This window comes from Pteropus medius, unplaced genomic scaffold (assembly GCF_902729225.1).
Source record: "Pteropus medius unplaced genomic scaffold, Ma_sr-lr_union100, whole genome shotgun sequence".
In the NCBI taxonomy this organism is placed as follows: domain Eukaryota; kingdom Metazoa; phylum Chordata; class Mammalia; order Chiroptera; family Pteropodidae; genus Pteropus; species Pteropus medius.
In genome coordinates this window covers 3,871,642-3,885,672 of record NW_024342471.1, presented here as the reverse complement: position 1 = coordinate 3,885,672, position 14,031 = coordinate 3,871,642, and the positions used below count along the sequence as shown (strand labels likewise).

General features: G+C 35.2%; 1 protein-coding gene across 8 annotated transcripts in view; it reads left to right on the top strand.

Moving 5' to 3' along the window:
• The window catches only part of PTPRA (protein tyrosine phosphatase receptor type A), a 114,745-nt gene that overhangs the window by 46,622 nt on the left and 54,092 nt on the right, over positions 1–14,031 (top strand). The gene's annotated exons all lie outside the window — the stretch shown is intronic.

Here is a 14,031-nt window from a genome sequence, read left to right as displayed (position 1 = left end):
TTCAGCTATTGATAGTACTTAACCTTATTGACAATAGTTCTGTTACATTCACCCAGCAAAACCTTAATTTTTTAAGTTCTCTAAACCATTACAGCTTAGAGCATTTTTCCAGAAAAGAATTCTTGAAAAATGGACCTCATCTCATTTGGATCCTTTGGGCTGTCCAATGTCAGCATTTCCTGCCATTTTCTACATACTTCACAGGAAGTCATCAGCATTTATATATGATTTGTTCTCTTTCAACCTAACAAACAAGACCCTTTCTTGAGTGCAAATGTGGCTATTTTCGCTAGAGAATAAAAATACTGTATTTAGTTACCTTGATAACTTCTCTTATTTGTAATAATTTGCCTCTAGGTTCTTAAGGATTGCCTATATAAACATTTATGTTTCCTGCAAATAGTCTTATCCTATCTAATTTTTATAGGTCTAATTTCTTTTTTTTTATTGCAAAGGCTAGGACCTCGTATACATTATTAAATAGAAGTGAAAGCAGATCAGTTTGTCTTATTCCTGATTTTAGATGGAATGCTTTCAGTGTTTCCCTATTGAAGATGATAATTGTGTAGGGTTATTGCTGTTGTTTCAGCATAGTAATTGTTTTATCAGGTTAAGGAAGTCTTCTGTTCCTAATTAAGAGGGTTTTTAAAAAATCATCAATTTATTTGTTTTTATCCAGCGCTTTTCCGTCATCAATTGAAATGATTATACAATCTTTCTTCTTTGATATAGGTGAATTATAGTTATAGATTTTATATTAAAACATCCTTGTATACCTTGGATAAACTCAGATTGATCATGGATTATCTTTTTATATACCAGGTACAATTTGTTAATATTTTGTTTAGGATTTTTGAATATTTTATTGAATAGAAGTGAGACTGTAATTTTCTTTCTTGCAATGTTTTTGTCCAACTTTAGTACCAGGTTTCACTCACTTCTTAGGATGAGTTGGAAATTATTCCCGTTCTTTCTCAACAACTGAGCCCAATATTTTCTTTGTGGGAAAAATGTAAACTTCTGCTTCAATTTTTTTAATGGGTACAAGAGTATTCAGGGCTGTTTTTTTGTTTTTTTGTTTTTTGTTTTTGTTTTTTTTTTTACATTTCTTTCTGAGCTAGTTTCAAGTTCTGTTTTTCCAGAGATTTGTTCATTCTTTTAAGTTTTCAAAATTATTTGCCTACGTTTAATTGTCTGTTTTCATTTACTGTATCTGTAGTTATTTCCACTTTTTATTGATAATATCAGCCGGCTCTGGAATTTAGAGCCTGTCCCTAATTGCCCAGTACTTGGCCCTGGAGTAAATGGAACAGGTGGATAGTGTCTCAGAGTGTGAGAGCCCAATAAGCAGGTGGTTGGGGTATGAGTTCTGGATTGGTTGATTTGCATATGACAAGCACACTAGCAGGTGAATAGTTTACCATTTCTAGAAACTAGCTAACCCCAAGAGGGGCAGTCTTTCCAGGGTTAGCAAGGCCCTAGATGCCAAAGCATCAGAAACACATGATTAATACAATAATGCATGATTTCACTTATATAAAACCCTAGAAAATACAAATTAATCTCCAGCAACAAAAAATATCAGTGGTTGCTTGGGGACAGTGCAGTGGGCAGAGCAAGAGGGGGATTACATAGGGACATAAGAAAGCTTTGGGGGAGGTGATGGTTATGTTCACAGTTTCTTGACTGTGGTAACGGTTTCACTGCTATATACATACATCAAAATAATAAATTTTACACTTTAAATGTGCTCAGTTTATTATGTCAGTTATAAAGCTGTTTTGAAATTACAGGAATAACCAATAATAAAAAATTACTTGTGCCTTTTTATCTATTTTGTTAGTTTATCAAAGAACCATCATTGGCCTTGTTTTATTTTTATTGTGTATTATATACTTGTAATTTTTTATGTTAAAGTTATTTAGTATCTTATGTTTTACTTTGTATATAGTATCTTATGTTTTACTTTGCATTTCTCTAATGGTTAATGATTAGTGGCATCTTTAATGTTTGTTTACCGTATGTACATCTTCTTTGGCGAAAATGTCTGTTCAGATCTTTTGCCCATTATTTTATTGGGATACTTATTTTCTTATTGTTGACTGTTGAGAGTTCTCTATATATCTGCATGTCAATTCTTATCAGATAAATGCTTTGCAAGATTTTCCTAGTCCATATTTTTAAAAATTTGTGGTTAAATATATGTAATATAACATCTACCATTATAACCATTTTTCAGTGTATAGTTCTGTGGCACTAAATTTAGTCACGTTGTTGGGTAATCATTACCACTGTTCATCTCCAAAATATTTTCATCTTGCAAAACTGAAATTCTATAGCCATCAAACAACTTCTCCCATTCTCCCCTCTCCCCAAGCCCCTGACACCCACCTTTCTACTTTCTGTTTCTATGAATTTGACTACTCTATATACTTCATATAAATGAAATCATACAATATTTGTCCTTTTGTTACCGGCTTATTTCACTTAGTATGATGTCTTCAAGGGTCATCCATGCGGTAGCATGTGTCAGAATTTCCTTTTTAAGATTGAATAATACTCCACTGTATGTATATACCACATCTTGTTTATCCATTCATCCAGCAACTTAGGTTGCTTCCACCTTTTAGCTATTGTGAATCGTGCCATTATGAACATTGGTGTACAGATATCTGTTTGAATCCTTGCTTCTAGTTCTTTTGGGTATAGACTCAGAAGTAGAATTGTTGTATCATATGGTAATTTTTTGAGGAATCACCTTACTGTTTTCCACAGTGGCTGTACCATTTTACATTCCCACGAGCAATGCACAGGGGTCCTAGTTTCTCCACATCCTTGTTAACACTTGTTTTTTTTTTTATAATAGTTAATTTTAATGGGTGCGAAATAAATAGTATTTCCGTATGGTTTTGATTTGCAATTCCCTAAGGATTAGCGATGTTGAGTATCTTTTCATATGCTTATTGGCCATTTGTATATATCCTTTGAAGAAATGTTTATTCAAGTGTTTTGCCCATTTTTTAAATCGGATTGATATTTTTGGTTGTTGAGTTGTAGGAGTTTATGTATTCCGGTTTTCATTCCTTATCAATTAGTTGATTTTCACATATTTTTTTCCATCTATGGTTTCCTTTTATTCTGTTGATAGTATCCTTTGATACACAGAAGTTTTTAATTTTGATGAAGTCCAACTTACCTTTTTTTGTTGTTGTTAACTGTTTTTGGTGTTATGTTTAAAAAATCATTGCTTAATTCATTATCATTGAAACTGTTTTCCTATATTTTCTCCTAAGGGTTTTTATAATGTTAGTTCTTATGTTTAGGTCTTTGATCCACTTTAAGTTAATTTTTATATATGGTGTAAGGAAGGGGTCCAACTTCATTTTTTTGCATGAGAATATCCAGTTTCCCACCACCATTTGTTCAAAACACTGTCCTTCTTCCATTAAATTGCTTTTGTAACTTTGTCAAAAATTATTTGGGCATATTTGTGTGGATTTGTTTCTGCTTCTCTGTTCCATAGATCTATATGTTTATCCCTTTGCTAATATCACACCGTCTTAATTATGGTAGCTATATACTAAGCCTTAACATTGAGTAAATGGATTCCTCCTATTCTTTTTCATAGCTGTCCCTGGTTTGTTTTTATTTTTTACTTTATTCATGTAACCTGTATTGTACTTTGGTTTTATATATCTGATAGTTTATTCTAAGGTGTGCTTTAAGCAGAACAAATACTTTCCCATATTGTTCTTTTTCTTAATTCATCTGCAATATAAATTTGTACCAAACTATTTTGTATGCTTGTTTATTGAAGTAATCTGATTGACCTTCTTGCCTCCAAGCTCACGTCTCTCAGGTCCTAAACTGAATCTTCCCTTGGATCTAACTTAAAGGCAGTGGAATTTAACGATCTGTTTTACAGCCTTAGTTGTCTTCTTTCATTCTCTACAAGATTTCATCTGTGGAAGCAAACTGCTCTTCAGGACCTTGGACTCCTGCTAATTTTAGGGATCCTCTTCCTTTTATTTTAGACCCCCCTGTCACAGTGCTTTTCTCTAGAAGATCTATAATGGAAGTTGATTTCTGGTGTTCTAGGACTTCTTCAGAAGCCTTCAGCAGTTTTTAAGCTGTTTTCTCTCACTGGCAAGTATTCAGTGTGCTGTTCCTACCCTGCTCTCCCTTGGTGGCATGTATCCGTTTTCTACTCATCAACACCCACCTATTCTTTCCTCCTGTGCTTGTCAGATGTCACTTGCCTGACTTGCCATTGCTGCTTTTGTCACCCTTACAACCGTCTTCTTCCTTTCTTTGGCTTACTGCCTGGCTTCTGTGGCAGTTGCTCTATCATTGCCTGTCTGCCATTCTGCCCCTTCTCCTACTTCCACCCCCACCCTTGCCCCATGTAGATATAACATGTACATTTTGCATGTTCAGCTCATAACCTTCCCCATGGTATGTCCCAAAGCAGTCACCCTCCTGCTTATAGCATTATGATTCACCTAAGTCACACCTGGGTATTTTTTACCTCTGGCATCTCATTAAGTTTTCAGTTCTACCCCTATAAATTCTGTTATCAGTCTCTTCTAGATATTCCTGGCCTGCTCTGAGGTCCTCCTGGTTTATTGGCTAAATTACTTCTGAAAGCTTCAGTCAGCGGCTCCCCTAACCTCAGACCCACCATTTAATCCTTCACCCTGCTGTCACTCACTGTTTCTAAAATCTAGATCACTCCTGTCAACCTCCTTGTGTAAACCCTTTGATGGTTCCTCTCTGTGTTCAGTGGAAAGTCAAAACTTTTTGTTGTAGCCAACAGGGCCCTTCGTGATCTGACTGCTACTTCCTCTGGCCTCATCACCTGCATTTCCTCCACATATGCTCGCAGACCCGTCTTTCATGTTTGCAGTTTTCACATTCATTTAACATATTTATTGAGGTCCTGTTTGATGCCCTTAACAAGCTCTTTGCCATTCTTAGAACCAGAAAAGCTTTTTCAAGCTTCCAAGCACTCTCTGCTTGAAAGATTGTTTCTGACCCTTCTCTTGGCTAAGTACTCGAGTTATCCTTCCATTTCAGCTCAAGCATTACCTCCCTGAAAAATTCCTTCTCTGGTCCGCAGTTTCACCACTTTACCTTAGTATTAATTGGCTAACGTCATTTATGGCAGGTGTTAATTCAGGGTTTGAGTAAATAGTTTATTTGTGCCTCACTACTGGTTAGTGAGCTACTTGATAACAGTGTACATATCTAATCTGTCTCTGTATTCCCAATATCTGGTAAAGCATGAAGGGAAGAATGTGAGCTTTGGAATTTTAAAAGCCCTGAGTTTGGTGTATGGCCATGCCATCCTGAACAAGTCCAGTCTCATCTAATTTCAGAAGCTAAGCTAGGGTTGGGCCTGGTTAGTACTTGGATGGGAGACCAGCTAGGAAGACCAGGTGCTGTAGGCATGAAAAATAAGGGATTGTAAACTGACAAGGTCCTTGCAATCTGTGAGGTCAACCAAGGGTTGCCTTGCCTAAAAAATAAAATAAAATAAAAGCCCTAAGTTTGAATCTTAATAGCTACTTATTAGGTATGTGGCCTTGAGCAAATTCTTTAACCTCTGTGATCTTTAGATTCTTCATCTGTAGACTGGTAAAACAATACCTGACTCATAAGACAGTTATGAGGATTTAATGAGTTAAAGTGTAGAGAATGCCTAGTACAAGTACCTGCTATAGGCAACCAAGGATTGTAGTTGTAAAAATAATTTTTGTTCTTAATGTAAATAATAAAATGTTGATTGAGTGAACAACTGGCTGAAGGAACTGAACCCTCATTCTAGGTTCCTTTTTCTCAAATCAGAGAACCTGAACAGGTTCTGCCCTAGGAGGAGGCCCAGGACGGAGCTAACACTCCGAGCTGCCACTTCTTTGTTTCTCTCACCCCTGAGAGACATCCTCAATAAGGCTGAGAGTTGAATACATTTTTTTTCCTCAGAGAGCTTTATCTCTACAGAAGAGGTGAGTTTACTTAAAATCAGCACTAATACTTGAGCAGTCATATATTGAATATCTGAAAATCAGTGGTTGATTAACGTGAGCACATTAAAAAAAAATCACTGCCCCTTTGTTTAGAAATCTGTAAAATGGATATCATCATCACTTAGTTTTAGTTGCCATTAGGAAGATTTTTCTGTTTCTTCATTAGTCTTTAAGCTTCTGAAGGACCAAATGGTGATAAGAGGAAAAGTCAGGTAATCCTAGATTTGAATTCTACTTCCACATTTACCACCTATGTGACCATCTCTCAGTTTCTTTATTTGCAAAATGGGAGAAAGAAGAGTATCTAGTTTGTAGAGTTGCTGTGAGATTTAACCAAGCGAATATTGAGATAATATATACCTGATACTTGATCATATTTTATCAGTACTAATGTATTGAATATTGAACACTTAACTTTAAATAGATGGACTCAGTGAAAGCTATCACAGCCAAAGTGTAAACTTTGGGGAATGTGCAGATTAGCTGAACTCTCCTTTGCTAGTGGGGAATTCATAACGTTAATTCCTTATAACACTTTATTTAGCAAATGTGTGCAGCACTGTGCTTACTAGCAAGAGCGCTGAGAAAAAAATGAATTCCAGAGCAACCTCCCTCATCATTCCCATTCCTAGATCATCACAAGTCTTAGTCTTTATAGCTAGCTGTATCAGGATTGGGGGTGGTTGTGTATATCAGAAAATAAAATAAGGTTTATTTCTTTCTCATATATATGAAATCTGAAAGTAAGTATGGCCAGTATGGCAGTTTGACAGTGTCATTGGAGAACTCATTCCCTTTCTAGCTGTCTATTCTGCTATCCTCAAAGTCACTTCAGGGTCTATAATTACTGCTGCGGCTCTAATCATCACATCTAAATTCCAGACTACAGGAGGGAGGTCTGTGAAAAAAGACTCCGTCCCTTTTAAATCACCTTCTTAGAGATCTCATAATATACTTTATCTTATATCTCCTTGGTCAGAATTTAGTCACCTGTCCACACCTAGCTGAGGAATGGGCAATTTCTCTTTAACACCCAATTTTCTTTGTTCTTCCTCTCCTTGCTCTTAGGTGAGGAAAGCTTATGTCTCAGGACCTTATCTCTCAGGGTCCACTAACAGGGAATTTGTGTCTTTGGCCAGAAACCAACGTGTATGTCTGTGAATGGTTCCTTCACTTTAAGTGAAGGATATATATTTTACATATTTTACCCCTAATACATGTGTTAGCATATATAATAAATTGTTTATAAATTTAACATTCAAAGTTTCTGCAGTTCAAGCTCCCACACCCCCAAAGGTATACCAATATCAGCATTGTATGGTTGGGGAGGATTAAGCAAGAAGAGGCATACAAAGTGCTCAGTGCAACTGGGCTTTGAGATGGGAGGGCTAGCATGTGTGAATTTTAATAGCCAGGAGGCACCATCATCCATTTCAGAATTCAGAGCCTCAACGTGTATTCCTGGAGAATGTCTCAAATCAACTATGCTGATTTCGAATTATAAGAAAATTTAGAAAATGTTCTTAGACACTCAAATATCATGAAAACAACAGCTATAATTTTTTAGAATTTCCATTGTCATTTATCCCAGGGCTTTTAAGTACTGCTAATGGAATTTTGATTTTCCTCTTATTTGAATGTTAATCTTTCCAGACTGAGCCTTTTAATGTATGTGCAGTGGAAACAGTTTTTTTAAGTAAGAAATGATTTTGTAATGAAATAAGGACTGTATATTGGCCCTTTGTCTGGGTGTGGTAGGGTAGGAGAGAGAACACAGTGTGTGTGCCATTGTGTCCAGTAAATTAGAGAACTGCCCAAACTTCATGACTCATCTCCCACAGCCTCCCTGCTCAGTTTTCTGCATTCACAGTTAAAGGCTTATGATTCACAAGTACTTTTTGAAAAATGAACAGTGTATAAACTTGAGTTTCTTCCATTATTTTGGCTTTCCTGGAATATATAATTCTATCTTTACTGAGACCTTGTTTGCCTAATCAAAAATGATATATAGCAGTGGTCCTCAACCTTTTTGGCACCAGGAACAATGCTCCTATGAGAATCTAATGCCTCATGATCTGAGGTGGAGCTGAGGCGGTGATGCTAGCACTGGGGAGAAGCTTCGCTCGCTTGCCCACCGAGCACCTCCTGCTGTGCAGCCCAGTTCCTAACAGGCCATGGACCAGTACCGGTCCACAGACTTTTGATATGTAGAATAAAGGAGGAAACCATATATAATTAACTCTTACTTAGCAAAAGCAGACAGAAAGACGAGTTAAAATAATTGTGATATATCTGTATAATGAAACAGTATGCAACTACTAAAAAGAAAGGTAGCTAGATTTGTTGATGTGACAGAGGCCCAGGATTTATTATTTAAGCAAAAATGCAAGCTGTAGACAGTATGTGTAATATCCTCTTTATAATTTTTTAATGTGTAAGTATATGCTAGTATAGTATAGGAAATTTCTGAAGGATATAGAAAAAAGTATTTAATGATCACTTTGGAAAATGAGACTGGCAGGAGGTGAATGAGACTTATGTTTTGCTTTATTTCCTTCTGTTTGTATATCTTGTAATGAGCATTCTTTACTTTTTTTTAATTGCAGTGAAGGGGAGGAATACCAGTGTCCCTCCTGTTTAACAAAAGTAATGTTTTAATAAGTTGTCTGGGGATCTAATGTAAAACATGACTATAGTTGATAACACCGTCTTGTATAATTGAAATTAAGAACTTAAATGTTCTCACCAGAAATGGATAAGACAAAAAAAAAAAATACAGTAATACTTTGAGGAACATAAAAACTTGAATAAATAGAGAAAATACTATGTCCCAGGATTATAAAATTCAATACCGTAAAAATGCCAGTTCTCTCTGAGCTGGTTATTTTACCAGCCTTTTATTACAAAAATTTTCAAATAGAGATAAAAACAGAGAATTTTATATCTACCACCTAGATTCTACAATTAATATTTTACTATACTTGCCTTATCACATATTTGTTTATCCATCCCTTTATTCATCCATCAATTCATATTGTTTTAAGGTATTTCAAAGTAAATTGCATGTGTTAGTATACTTCTTCTCAATACTTAAACATGTGTATCATTTACAATATTTGTCAATGGGTAGAGTCTTTTTTAGAGGTAAAATTTATGTACAGTGAATGCACAAATCTTAAGTTACTATTCAGTGAGTTTTGAAAAATACATTAGGTCATGGAACTCAATTCCCTGTCAAGATACAGAATGTTACTATTGTCCAGGAAGTACCCTCATGTTACCTTTACAGTAAATCTTCCGTTTCTTCTCAGGCTACCATTGTTCTGATTTTTGCCACCATAGTTTTGCTTTTTCTAGAAGAGTGTGTGTGTGTGTGTGTGTGTATGTGTGTGTGTGTAGTCATACATTGTATACGCTCTTGCATGGGCTTTTTTTTCCACTCAGCATAATGTGTTTTAGATTCACCCATGTTGTTGTATGTATCAGTAACTTTCTTTTTTGTTGCTTAGCAATACTCCATTGTGAGAAAATATCATATATAGCCTCTTATTATTACCTGAGTTTTCAGTTTCTTGTTATTATGAACATTCTTGTACTAGTCTTTTTGGGGACATGTGATTTATTTCTCTTGGGTAAATATATAGGAATGGAATTACAGAAACATAAAGTAGGTATATACTTAGTTTTATAAGAAGCTGTCAGACAAACTAATTTTTTAAATAATATTAAAATATCACAGTTAGTAGCTCAGCTCATCCTAAAATCATCCTGTGACAAGGTGGAACTGTTCCCACTATTAGAATGTGTGCACAGGGTTTCTGGAATCATCCAAACTATAGCTAGCAGGGCTGGTTTCCTTCTGACATTTGGTAGTGCATCTTTCCCTCAGATTCAAACCATTTAACTTCATATGTCGAAGCTAGATCATCATCGAAAACCAACTTTTCAAATCCCCAGAGAGAGGTGTGTGAAGAGATGAATTTGGAATAGTATGGGTTGTCAACAAATCAGAGAAAGGTTGAGGGATTTAAAAACAAGGAGGTGTGGGAGGTGAGAAAAAAATACCAGTGGGCTTCCCCGATCCTGTGAATTTTAATTTATTTTTTTTGTAAAAGTTATTTTTAGGGTCAAAATCAAAGGTTGTCTTGTGTACTAAAATCTCCAAAGATCCTCCTCATTCTGTTCAACAGCTGCATAGTTTACATTTAATGAATGTGCCATGACTTATTTAATCATGTTTCCGTCTCCTACTGATAAACATTTAGCTTATTACCAGTATTTTTTTATTGCAAACAATACTGCATTGAATAACCTTGTACATAGGTCACTTAAAAAATATGGGTGTATCTATAAAGTTTTCAAGTAGAATTGTGTCAGAGGATTGGGCTTTTGTAATTCTGTTAAATATTTACAGATCGTATGAAGCACCTGTTTGCTCAACCCAGTGCAGTGTTCAAGTTTTTTTAATAGTTGCTTCTATCTGATAGTCGAAAAATGGTATTACAGTATAGTTTTAATTTGGCTTTCTCTGCTTATGAGTGAAGTTTTGCATCTTTTCATATATTTAAGAAAAATGTTTGGTTTTCTGTGAATTGTTTCATATCTTTTGTCCATTTTTCTTTTGGATTTTTGATCCCCCTTTTATTAATCTGTGGGCATCCTTTACATATTAGGGAAATTAGACCTTTGTGGATGAGTTGGAAATATTTTTTAAAAGCTCATTCTTTAAAAATGAGGTGGTTCTTTTAGTGGAATGGTAGAAAAAGAAGCCAGGTTGCCATGGACACAACTTTCTAGAAATTTGGCTGCAAGGTGGAGTAGAGAGAATGCTAACTGGAGAATTGATGTAGAATCAAAGGAGTTCCTTTTATTCTTTGAGAAATTTTTGTGTTTAAATGCAGTTATAAAAGGCAGGAATTAAATCTAGGAGATGGTGATAGAGGATGTATGGGATAAGGTTCCTTCTAATGGATTGAGATTCTTAGAAGAAATTGCAGCAAAGGAAGAAATTTTTAAATATGGCGACTGGGATTTAAGGGTGTCCCAGCCCAAAGGCTTCTATTTTCTCTGAAATGAAGGCAAGACCAACAGCTCAAGGGTGTGGGAGGAGATGGCTAGGGGAGGAGAGGAGGTTCTTTTAAATCACTGCTATGGATAATTGGAGAGAGAGCCGAGTAGGGAAATATAGAAAGATTGCAGAAAGTATTCGAAGTTCCATTGAGACAGAAATACTGATATCAACCTTATGAGTTCTTTGATTGCCTTAAGGAGCATTTGGCAGTTCATGTGTAGGGCTGACAGTTGGATTCGTTCAGGATTGGTTTTTTGGGGGGAGGTGGGGATGTTCCCATGTAGGTGTAATAAAACAATATAGCAAAGGAATTTAGGATATTAACAAGGGACAGATTGAACTGACACTAAGTTTTCTTGGTTGGATAGAGAAAAAAATAAAGACAGGACAGAGATATTGGAAAGGAAATTAGAGAAGAGTTCAAGGGATCTGTTTTGTTTTGTTTTGTTTTTTAAACTTAAAAAAATGAAGAGCTTGTTCCATTTTCTTAAACTTTTTTTGAATATAGCATTTTTTCTTTTTTAACAGTTTTGTTGAGATATAATTCACATACTATACAATTCACCCATTTTTATTTTTATTTTATTTTTTCTTCCCCATCTGCCTCCCTCCTCCCCACTCCCCTACTACCCTCTGGTAGCCACTAGTCTATTGTCCATGTGAATATAGCATTTTAAATAGCAACACTATGTCATCTTGAAAGCAACATAATACTTATTTCAACTTTTTTCTATTTTCCCTATTGGGTATTTGGATTATTTCTACTTTTCCAGTTAATGAATATCTCTATATCATTTTATTCTGAGTTTCAGATTATTCACATTTACTTCAGAATAGAACCATGGAAATGCATCAGAAAACAATATGGACACCTTTAAGTTCTTGTATAATCTTTCTGGAAGGGATTTGTTATTACAGGTTAGTTGGCAGTCTTGCCAGTATTTACCTTCTTTTCATGTGACTCTTGCTAGTGTAGAGAGGAAGAATCTTTCCTCCACCCTCCTAGGTTCTTTCAGTTGGTCTAATAATTAAATTGACATGAGACACATTAACAAGAGAAGTTAGCCAAATTTAATTACATATGTATGCATGGAAACCCCACATACATGAGAGTCAAAGAGCCCATATAAAAGGTTCAAAGACAAAAAGAGAAAATGAGGTATATTTTGACATTCTGAGCTTAGGATGAGGTAAGGTGTCTTTGGGCTTCAGAAAAGAGAAAGGTCGTTCATAGGATGGATGATAAGAGCAGATGTTCAGTAAGTATATGTTTGCCCTGCCATATAGATAGGTTGAAAAAAGTTATTTCCAGTTATAACTCATTGTGGGCAAGTCTCCTAATTTAAATTCATTAAAAGAGAGATACAAGTTTCTGTTTAGCTTTCAAAGTCTTAATTGTCTTCAGCTCAAAATAATTTACATGCCAAAGTGGTACATTTTGGAGAAGCCTCTTCTGAACCCCTACACCAGCACTGAATACTTTATGATTGATCTTTTCTGATTTGGAAAGTAAAAATGTCATCTCATTATTATATTCCTTTGATTAGTGGAGATGGTCAACACTTTTTTTCTTTATTAGCTGTTGCTTTTTCTTTTCTATAAATTATGTTTAAATTCATTTTTCATATTTTTCAGGATTGGGGTTTTAATATTTTCCATATTGATATATAAGTTCATGTGTTAATCTTTTGTCTTATTTGTGACAATTTCCTCAGTTTTTTTCCTTTTTTAAAAAAACACTTTTTTTAGAGCAGTTTTAGGTTCACAGAAAAATTGAGCAGAAATTATAGCATTCCCAAATACTCCCTGCCCTAAACATGTGCAAACTCGCCCACTATTGACATCCTATACCACAGTGGTACATTTAACGGCCGATGAACCTACATGGACACATCATTGTCACCGAAAGTCCATAGTTTACATTAGAGTTCACTTTCGGTGTTATACATTCTGTGGATTTAGACAAATGTATAATGACATGTATTCACCATTGTGTTATCATACATAATAGTTTCACTGCCCTTAAAATCCTGTGCTCCATCTATCCATTCCCTTTCTCCTCCCTGACCCCACAACTGTTGATCTTTTTCTGTCTTCATAGTTTTATGTTTTCAAGAGTATCATATAGTACATAGCTTTTTCAGACGGGTTTCTTTCATTTAGAAATATGCATTTAAGATTCCTCCATATGTCTTCATGCCTTGATAGCTCATTTCCTTTTAAAGCTGAATAATATTCAATGGTCTGGATGTGCTGCAGGTTATTTATTCACCTACTAAAACTTGGTTGCTTCCAAGTTTCAGCAGTTATGAATAAAGCTAGTGTAAACATCCGTGTGCATGTTTTTGTATGGATATAAGTTTTCACTTCTCTTGGGTAATCACCAAGGAGCACAATTGTTGGATTTTATGGTAAGAGTATGTTTAGTTTTGTAAGAAACTGCCAAACTGAATGAAAGTTCCTGTTGCTCCAAATCCTCACCAGGATTTGGTATTGTCAGTGTTTTGGATTTTGACCATTCTGATAGGTAGGTGTGTAGTGGTATCTCATTTGTTTTAACTTACAATTTCCTAATGACATATGTTGTTGAACATCTTTTTTTATATATACTTACTTGCCATCTGTGTATCTTCTTTGATGAGATACCTGTTTAGGCCTTTTGACTATGCTTTAATTGAGTTGATAGTTTTCTTATTGTTGAGTTTTAAGAGTTCTTTGTATATTTTAGCTAATAGTTCTTTAACAGATGTGCCTTGCAAAAAGGCACATCTCCTAATCTGTAGCTTGTCTTCTCATTCTCTTGACATTGTCTTTTGTAGAGTAGAGGTTTTTAATTTTAATGAAGTCCAGCTTATTCTTTCATGGATCATGCCTTTAGTGTTGTATCTAAAAAGTCATCACCATTCCCAAGGTCATCTAGATTTTCTCCTGTGT